We start from the raw sequence: 10,789 nt of genomic DNA on the forward strand, positions 1-10,789 counted from the left end.
ATTTAGAACTGACCCTGCAATTTGCCTTAAATTCCCTTTCCCTCTCTGTAAGCTGAATGATCCAAGCACAATGTCATCACTTGATTTGCAGGAGAACCTTTGGGATGGCAATTGTGATGTAGCAGACCTGTGCTGAGGAAGATTCAGGTGCAAATTCCAGTCTAGAAACAGTGGTCCTGGTCCAGTCCACAGCCTACCTTTTAGGACTGTTGGGCAGATAAATGAGTCCCTTGGAGGAAGGTTAGGACACAACCATGATAACATATAGAAAAACAGCTCTGAAACATTTTTCTTCTTGCAAGAAAAGAGGAACATCAGCATCCCTCCACACTACTGTGACAAAGAAATGTGCTCTGTGCTAAGAATATTAACTTAGCTCTCTAAGCTCTATGACAAATTACAGCTAAATTGTAATAATGTGCCTGCCTTTTCTTTAATGAAACGACTGTGTTTTGCTGCACATGACTGCACTTCTGTTTTGCTTCCCCCCCTTTCCCCCTCCCTCAAATGGAAGGTGTTCTTATATAGCTCACAGATGATGTTTTTGTGCATAAACCAAAGCTCTGAAAGACTTTATCAACTCATGTCAAGCTGCTTGAAGACCTGGCACAAGCAATTTCATCCAGGACTCTTGCCGGTGATGTATTTTGAAGGGAAATATTTTGTGAGAAAGATCCAAAGATTGATTTAAATCTTTTGGTTAAAGCAGGGTTGAAAAACCTGTATCCCTCCAGATTTTGTTAGACTACACCTCCCATTCTCCCTGACCATTGGGACACAGGTTCCCAGCCCCTGATTTAAAGACTACAACTCCCATCATCCATTGGCCATGCAGGCTGGAGTTGATGGGAGCTGAAGTCAACAACATCTGGAGAAGGCCACAGGCTCCAAAACTTGATCATAAGTTATTCTAAGCAGCCTTCTATCTTTATGACAAGATATCCAGCAAAACCTTTGCTTTTCTGTTTATTTCAGTTCACAGTATTGTCATACCTTGGTTGTCGAACTTAATCCATTCCAGGAATCCGTTTGACTCCTGAAACAGTTCAAAAACCAAGGTGCAGCTTTTGAGTGGCTGCAGAAACACAGCACTCAAGAAGAAGAAGAAGAAGAAGAAGAAGAAGAAGAAGAAGAAGAAGAGGAGGAGTTTGGATTTGATATCCCGCTTTATCACTACCCGGAGGCGTCTCAAAGCGGCTAACATTCTCCTTTCCCTTCCTCTCCCACAACAAACACTCTGTGAGATTTCAAAGAAGTGTGACTAGCCCAAGGTCACCCAGCAGCTGCATGTGGAGGAGCGGGGAAGCGAACCCGGTTCCCCAGATTACAAGTCTACTGCTCTTAACCTCTACACCACACTGGCTCTCTCGGACACTCAGTTGCAGTGAGAGAGCAAAATCTACCCTCCAAACATGAAGCTGAGTGGCCTGGAATTCACTGGTGGGAACTCTGCAGGATGTGTATACCTTGTAATTGTGAGTAGAATGCCTTTTGCACACACCCAGGGTCCTTGCAGTATACAAGTGAGATATGCACTTCAGCCATCATAATGGTGGGCACTTTGTGAGAGTTATAGAACAGTAATTATTTGCTACTTTGAAGAACACATTGTTCTGGTATGCTTGTTTTGGGGGGAACCTTATCCACCTCACAGTATGGTCTCCACACCACAGCCTGCCTCAGAGATTTCCGTATTAAAATTCAGCTCCTCTTGCACTCGGCTTGTGTGTGCTGCAGTAAGGGGGAAAACTGTGGCTTGAAGGGAAGGCGAGCTAGGCAGCCGTTTGACACTGATAGGTATGGCAATACATCATAGCAGTATCAGTCAAAACACTGCAACTCAGGGCTAATTCTTACATATAGCTGACAAATGGGAACCAAACATGCTGCTACATGCTTAAATAATATGCTGCAGGGAAAGGGGGAAGAGCAGCGAGTGTGGGTGTTGTTATCATCAGAGCTGCTGGGAAACTGGGTTTGCTCCTCAGTTTTCCGGTGCTGAGACCCAGGGTGGTAAAATACTTTGGATAGGCAGCCTGCCAAGTTCAGGCTACCAGCAGTTGGTAAGACAGGGGGCAGGCTGAAGATCAACAGTCTGGATGCATGGAGGAAGAGCCTAGTGGCCTCCCTAAGCAAACATGTTAATCGGAAACTGGGATGAATGGTACGTTGGTAGGTAGGCTGGCAGGCAGGCAGAGACAGAGTACAGTGCTATTTTTCTAGACAAAGAAGTGTCAGAACTCACAATGAACACTACCCTTGTTCTCTTAGAATGGCAGTGGCACCCAACTGAGAGGTACCAGAACTGAGTTCCAGCGAGTTCTGGCTGAAAAAAAGCTCTGGATAGATGATGATTATAGGTAGGTAGGTAGGTAGGTAGGTAGGTAGGTAGAAGATAGATGATAGATAGATAGATAGATAGATAGATAGATAGATAGATGATAGATAGATAGATAGATGATATAGATAGATGATAGATAGATAGATAGATGATAGATATAGATAGATGATAGATAGATAGATGATAGATAGATAGATAGATATAGATAGATAGATGATGATAGATGATAGATAGATAGATAGATTTGGTGGTTTAGAAATGATTTTATAAATAAAAAATAAATAATGCCACCCCAAGAGAATGAAGGTGGCTGATCTGGAAGCCAGTGGCACCAAGCTAGCTTTCCACTACCACCAGCCTCCACAAGTCAGGAGGATTTGTGGCTCCTATGGCTGCATTCACACGACACTTTATTCTGTTTTCCTGATGTTTCCCTAACTGTTGATTTCTGTGCTCTGTTTAAGCTTTCACATGAAGTAAAAGCAGAATATGGCACAATTTTAATATTCGTTTCCATGTTATTTGAAAACAGGTGCGTGTTTTTGTCCTCTGGAAGCAAAGAACACAGAAAGGACTGCTAAATTAGCACTGTCTTCTGCTATATTTATGAAAGCAGCTTTTATGCCGTGTGAAAGCTCAAGTGTAATGCAGAAATTTACGGTTAGGCAAGTGTCATAAAAATGGAATAGACTGCCAGGTGACGGCAATCTCTGTGAGTATCCCAGTTGGAACTGCCTACCTTTCTTCCTCTTGCCAGGAGCTCAGGCAGCGACACAGAGAGTGGAGAGCCAACACCTGATTTGCAAGTCCTACATCCACCTGATAAAGTGTTATTTTGAAGAGTAAACCCAGCTTGGGGAGCAGTGACATACTTTGGGCTACTAACTGGCTAATAATTGTGGGAAATAAATTGGGGGTGGAGAGAGAATCACACACACCACCTTGAGTTTTTTGGAGGAAAGATAGGCTATGAATCCAGTAATTACAACCAAGAGCATTGTCTACTGTGCTCTTTTGGGTCTCTAATTTATTTAGCCAGAGTTTGCACAGGAGACTGTCAGTTCATGCCATTCCCTGCCCCTCTTGTGCTCCAGAAAAGAAGATGGTGCAAAATAGGATAAATGTTGTCTTTACCAACAGACAATATCACTTAGTTCATTTTATCTCTGCTTCACGTATACAGATTTTTCATCAACGAAGTGCATAAGCTGCCTTTTCAGATATATGGTTTTAATAGTATACAGTCATACCTCAGGTTATGAATGATGTGGGTTGCGCGTTTTCGGGTTGTGGACCGTGCCGAACCTGGAAGTACCAGAATGGGTTACTTCTAGGTTTTGGCACTCACGCATGTGCAGAAGCACAAAATGGCATCATGCGCATGCGCAGACACAGTGCTTCAGGCTGCAAACGCTGCAGGTTGCGAATGTGCCTCCCGCACGGATCACGTTCGCAACCAGAGGTATGACTGTCTTTGCATTGAAACCATTTCGATCTTCTTCCAATGGAAAATACAATGTAACTAACTGTAACTGTCCAGGTGAACAACTAGGGAAAGTTATTGAGCCGTTTCACCTTTCCTTATGCCACTGCAGGTCTACTTTAAACAAAACAAAACAAAACAAAACAAAACAAAACAAAACAAAACAAAACAATAAAAGTCTATTTAAAGCCAGTTATCTCCTTTATACTCAGATGCTTGGAAAGGTCATATGGACCTTTAGAAATATTTTTGCATGAATCAATGCACATCCAAATTGATCCAGCCCCATCTTAATGTTTTGTCAATATCTGCTAGTGTATTTCATATGCCGCCCACTAGTAGCCTCTCTGACAGCTTCAAATGATGCTACTTATTCATAGGATGGTTTGCAATGGCAAAGTGAAACCAGACAGATTGTCCAGATGTGTAAAAACTGAGGAAAGATATGGCACATTGCTCCAGGTGTCCAAAAAATATTGCACGGAATGCAGAGCAGATACATACAGAAAGAAAAAGAAGCACTTCGTAAAAGCAAGGAAGAGTAGCTTCTGCAAATAAGTTTTCTCCCTTTACCCTCCCATTACCACCTTACCTCTTTATAAGAACTAGGCCATTATCAGTAGTGTGTGCCATCCATCAAGTTATGTTATATTTAAAAAGGACTGAAAATACTTATCAGGAAAGAGAGGCAGTGGGAAAACTAATTTGATAAAGGCTTGCAAACTTGGACCCCATGAAAGGGGTATCTGAAGAAGTGTGCATGCACACGAAAGCTCATACCAAGAACTAACTTAGTTGGTCTTTAAGGTGCTACTGGAAGGAATTTTTTTATTTTGTTTTGACTATGGCAGACCAACACGGCTACCTATGATGAAGGCTGGATGGCTCTATGGGCCCTGGTAGTAAGGGCATATAGGGTTTGTGTCTGTGTAGTATGACAGGTTGATCCTGATTGCAGGGAGCATATGAGCCAGCCAAGTAGTGCAGCCGAACTGCAGCTAAAAGCTCCCATATGGAGCTATCCAAGGTGCTGTAATCCTTGCTGCTGAGTTGTGTACCCATTACTCAGCTGCTGTGCGATTTTGCTGCTTGGCACTTAGCTCCCAGAGGAATTATTTGGAGAGGGTGGGTATGCCTCCTCCCACATTTGCAATACGCAGTTGTCCAGAACACCTATATTTCTGGGCAACATATTGGTTCTACAGTTGTTACAGAAGTTTATATGGGCCTACATATTGGCTGTATACTAAGCAACAGAGCGCCCGCAGCTATTTCTCTGCCCTTGTCTCTGTTTGATGCAATTGTTCTTGCTTTATTGCATATTGTTGCACACATACGCCAAACTCTGAGATGTGTGAGATTGTAGGGGTCCCAGGTGCTTAACCAGGATTCAGTTTCCTCGAAATAGGGACAGTGGAGACTGTGGCGTCTTTATGATATATGGTTTATTTACACATATGGCCTTGCTTCTCCCATAGACATAGCCTTTGATTCCTGCAGAAATCAGGCATGGTTCTGTCTCTCCCAACTGCCAAGCCTGCAGCCTTGTTTCAATGGCTTCTAGGTAACACACACTTCAACTAATTAGTCTTTCTAACTCCCAGTGAGTTCAGGGAAGGGGGTCCACTCATTTGCCATACTGCCAAGAGCCACTTCCTTTGTTGCCTTAAGAGCTCATAATTTGAGGGCCATTACCTCACCAGGAAGCTAACCTGGCTTTTTACAGGAATTGAATCCATGCTGTATCCAGGAATTAGAAGGGGGCTCAGGCATACAGCTTATACCCTCCAAAAAGGGGGGGGGGACACATCATAACAATATTATGTGCCATATATGAGAAACACACTGCAGTTTCATATTTAAATAATGGATCAGGTTCCAGAATCAGGATGGAATTACTGAAAATCTTTATGTCTTCATTTCTTTTATTTTTTATTTATTGCATTTATACTCTACCTTTCTCTTTAAGGTGGCTCATGGTGGCTAACACAGTTCTCCACTTCCTCGTTTAATCCCCACAACAACCCTGTGAGGTAGTTGAGATGGAGAGGCAGTGGCTGGCCCAAGGTCACCCAGGGAGATTCATAGCTGAGTGGGGACTTGAACCCTGGTCTCCAGGGTCCTAGTCTGACACTCTAACCACTGCATCACAGTTTTCATGAAGTGTAAACAGAGGGCTTGGAGACCAGCTTAAGATCAGTTAAAAAAAAAGGTAAAGGACCCCTGGACAGTTAAGTCCAGTCAAAGATGACTATGGGGTTGCGGTGCTCATCTCGCTTTCAGGTCAAGGGAGCCGGCGTTTGTCTACAGACAGCTTTCCAGGTCATGTGGCCAGAATGACTAAACTGCTTCTTGCGCAGTGGGACACGGTGACAGAAGCCAGAGCGCACGGAAATGCTGTTTACCCTCCTCCCTGCATTGGTACCTATTTGTCTACTTGCACTGGCATGCTTTTGAACTGCTAGGTTGGCAGAAGCCAGGACAGAGCAATGGGAGCTCACCCCGTCACAGGAATTTGAACCGCTGACCTTCTGATCGACAAGCCCAAGAGGCTTAGTGGTTTAGACCACAGCGCCACCCGCGTCCCATAATAAGATAGTACAAACAAGATAGTCCCTGTGCTCAGGCAGGGACCTATAATTAACTTATGTTACTCTGTAAAGCATTACATCAATAGTGTTGTTGTTGTTGTTGTTGTTGTTGTTGTTGTTGTTGTTGTTGTTGTTTAAAAGCATTTTTACCAGGCTCTTCAGCTGAAAAAACCCCAGTTTAAGAAGGTCAGTACAAACAAGACAGTCCCTGCGTTCAGGCTTACAAACTAAAAAATACAATGCAAAAGGGAAGGTGGGAAAAGCAAACCTTGACCCCAGCTCTTAAAGCTGCCCAGTTCCTATAATGACCTGCTTGAATGGAAAGAGTTCTGCTGTCTTTCAGCAGAGCCTATCAAGTGGGATGTGCTTCCGATCCCTTCATCTGCTAAAGCTAGGTGAAATACAGGTGGAATGATGAAGGTGATTATTTCATACCATCTAAAGATAGAAACACACCAGCTGGACACTGTGTACCAAGCATTTTGATAGCAAACCTACTAGCCCTGTCTCAGATATACTCTACAACTCTACAACCTTCAATTCCATCTCATAAAACATATGCCAAGAAGGATCTGGAAAGAATTCATCCCATTTGATCCACTTAACAATGATGTCATCTGTAGCTACTTCATCACAGATCAGTTTGTTGCCAAGAGTTTAGCACAGACTGGTGGATGCCAGTGTTGTTGTTTATTTTGCTTTTCTTCCAGTAAGTCCAAACTATAGCAGGGCAAAAAGCATCACTGGTGCCAAAGTGCAAAAGACTCAAGTTAAGTTTTGACAGCTTGGGTAGAGAGAACAAGCTTTAAAGTCCTGTGGTGTATTAGCATTTCTGCCTTGTGCTACAGATACTGCCGTGGGAAGAATTCATATAAGAAAAATTATGGTGGTGGAATATTGCAGCCAATGCAATGTTACTGTACCCATTGTGATGGATAGGGCAGAAGGCAGGGAACAAACAAACAAACAAAAATAGCCAGTGTGGGAGCCAATGCTAGACAGAGCCAAATAATTCTGGTCTTGTCCCCATCTTCCTCCTCTCTGCTGAGTTCTAGAAGTGCAACATTGAGACTAAGGAGAAGGAAGCTGATAGACAGTGCCACCTCTTTGGCTGGTTAAAAGAAAGAAACAGCAATGCCCCGTCTACCCAAACAAATCAGAAACCACTTATTTCAGCTGTACAAACTGAAAACGTGAATTAATTCAAGAGAATCTGGACCCAAATACTTTACCTTTCTCTCTGTGTTTAGAAATTAGTGTTACATCTCCTTTAGATCCTACTATCTTCTTAAAAGGTAGCTCAGATTCCACCAGTTGTGGAATTTTTCTTGCATTGTTTCTGAAGAGCAATATCAGCTGCACTAACCTGATGACATTATTTGAAGAATGGTGTTTCATGGTTTATGTCAGGATGCTGTCAGTCGCTCTCGGCTGGTTGTCCAGGAAAGTATAAAGCAAGGAAGAGTTTTTTACCATCCTTTTTTATTTCAGACTTTACAGAGAGAGGTTATAGAACCCAGCCTCTTGGATAATGGCGTTGTCCCAAGTGAATCTCCACCCCCATCTCTCCCACTTCCTCATTCACCATCTTTCTCATCATCTCCTCTATAGGTGCTGCTATGTGCCCTCAGTCTTTGAGATCTTTGCTCTCCTACTTTTAAGGCTCTCCGGGTTCTGGGAGTTGGAAGGTCTGGGATGCTTTCTAATGACAACATGTCAGCCAGCTGCTGCTCTGGCTCTCCCATGACTTCCCAACTTCTCCTCTCGTCTGCCTCTGAGCTGTGACCTCCCACAAACCCCTCTTGCAAATCTATACTGTCTTCCTCTTCCTCCTCTCTGGAACGGTCCGGAAGGGTCTCTACCATTCCTCCTTTGCCCAGTCCCTGACAGTTTAGCTCCCCTTGCTCCAGGAAAAACACTAAATGGAACCTTCACTCCATGCTTACCAGGGATTCAACAAATATTCATGCCTACCTGCTCTGAAAGCAAGAGCAACTTATTACCTATGGCATATAAATGTCCTGATGAGGGAACAGGCTTACAAATATCATTGTGTACACAGTAACAAAAGACATTAAGATGAGTGCTGAGTCAGAATAAGGTGCAGATTTTGTGAATATTTTTCTCCCCCGTGTGAAATGCACTATCCTCTTTGCTGATTTTTTATGAGGTCCCAAAGGGGGTCACAGTCATGACATGCAGTGAATGTTCTTCAGAACCTTGCCTTGGAGCAAAACTCCAAAGCGAGGCTCTTCCCACCCCGGAACAGCTGTTTCTTCAGCACCACTTGTGGTCCATATCTTAGTTCTTCCTTACAACAGCCACATCATCATGTAGCCTCCAGATGTTGTGAACTACAACTCCCCTCTGTCCCAGCCAGCATTGCCAATGACCAGGGATGATGGGAGTCGTAGTTCATAACATCCACAGGGAACCACATTAGCTATGCCTGATATAGCCACTCAGATATGCTAGGGGTGGAATGAGGTAAAAACAGCATCAAAGTGAAGCAGGAAGGTACATATTTATGGATAGCAAGAAACTAAGTGAAGAGGATTTTCCCTACAGCAAACATATGGACCATTCATTATTCTGATTCCGGGGCTGTGTGTGTGTATTTATTTTAACACCAACCCAGTTTGATAGGATCTTCCTTTCGCTGCCCTTCTCTTTGCTTCCCATAGCTGACTGTGACGGCCGGCAGCTGCAGGGGGTGTGATAAGTGCAATTTATTTCCATCTAATGCAGATAGAATTTTAATAGCACTAATTCATGAATATATTTATATCCTCCCTCATTGCTTTTATTCTTTATGAATAGCTGTAGGGGGAAATGTTGGGTTATAATTCTCTCCCCTCAGGACAAGGGAAGAAAGGGTGGGGGGATAAGGAAATGATAATACCTTGGGGAAGCCATAAGTCTAGTTTTCAAAAGGTTAAAAGAGGCAGGGGGAGAGAGGTTTTACAGGTTCCAGGGCTTAACAGGGGAAATTGTATGGCTGCACCAAAAGCAGAAGGGAATCACACATTTGAGATAAGTGCAGCTTTGCTCTGAAATAGTAAATGAACCAAATATCTATGTGTGAAACATTCCAATGGCTTGAAACCTAGATTTTCATAGTCATGAGCTGTGACTGCTTCCACCTTAGCTGAAATCAATATTTTGCACATTTTTTTAAAAAAAAATCTGCCCAGTTTTCAAAGTCAGATTTTGAACGTTAATTTTTGACATTCTAATTTGCATTTTCAACATGGACTTAACCCCAAAATTTGAAATCTGCATGCTTTGTACGTCTTGGTGTCATTTTATCGTTTTGATTTTAAGAGGCATCTAAGATAAATTGTTATAAAATGTAATCAATCGCATATTGCTTAGCACTGCTGTTTTGTCCCCCTTTCTTTGTGTTTTTCCCATTGCTGGTTCCCCCTTTCCCCATTTTCTTTCTTTAATAATTTTGCAATCATAAAGTGTGTGTGTGTTTTTTTTTTAAAAAAAAGCATGGCATTGCTATCAGATGCTAAATATTAGCACATGTCAGCTGGCCAATAACAAATTCATTTGCACAGAGTTATGTTGCAGAGTCTCATAACTGCCTGGTTCAGAATACTAATTGGATGTGGTTGAATACACGCTGATATTCTGAGCTGGGCCTCCATGGCTCTTTGCCCTCTACTCTTGCCCTCCATGGTTCTTCTCTAGCTCAGATTATAATGTCCCTAAACACTCTTCAGGAATTCAGTACCAAAGGCATGAAAAATGGCTCTCAAGAAAGATGAGGCTAGCTTATACATCTGCATGCGTGTAAACCCCCTTAAAAATTACAATTGCAAATTGCAAATCACCTGGGTTTGGGGGGCTGGTTCACACATCACAATCTAGGTGATAAGCAGGTTCACTCCTTCTCAAGAACACCTCCATGTGTTTGTGCCAAACATACAGAAGTAAGCATATATGCTCACTTGTCGTCATGGGTCATAGCAGAATTCCAATTTCTGCAGAAATGGGGAGGATGAGGAAAACAAAATGAAAGGAAGAAATTGAGGGTGAGAAGGAGTAAGACCAACTTCTGCCACTCTTACCACCATCCACAATGGCTGCCAGAGCCCAGAAGCTGCAGATACCATGCAAAAAGGGGGGAGTTCAGAGGTTAGGGGCTAAGTGGGTGAAACCGTTACAAATACAAGGGAGGGAATTTTTAAATTAAGAAGAGTCGAAAGGCTGACTCTCCTTATTGATTGCTAACTGGTTAAAGAACCGTAAGCAGGGAATGAGAATAAATGGATAGTTACGGTGGAGGGATGCAATCAATGGGGTTCCCCATTGGGACCAGTGCTTTTGTATATGTGTGTGTGTTCTGGAACATTACAACAGAAT

Source organism: Podarcis erhardii, assembly GCF_964252035.2.
Source record: "Podarcis erhardii genome assembly, chromosome: 17".
NCBI lineage: Eukaryota > Metazoa > Chordata > Lepidosauria > Squamata > Lacertidae > Podarcis > Podarcis erhardii.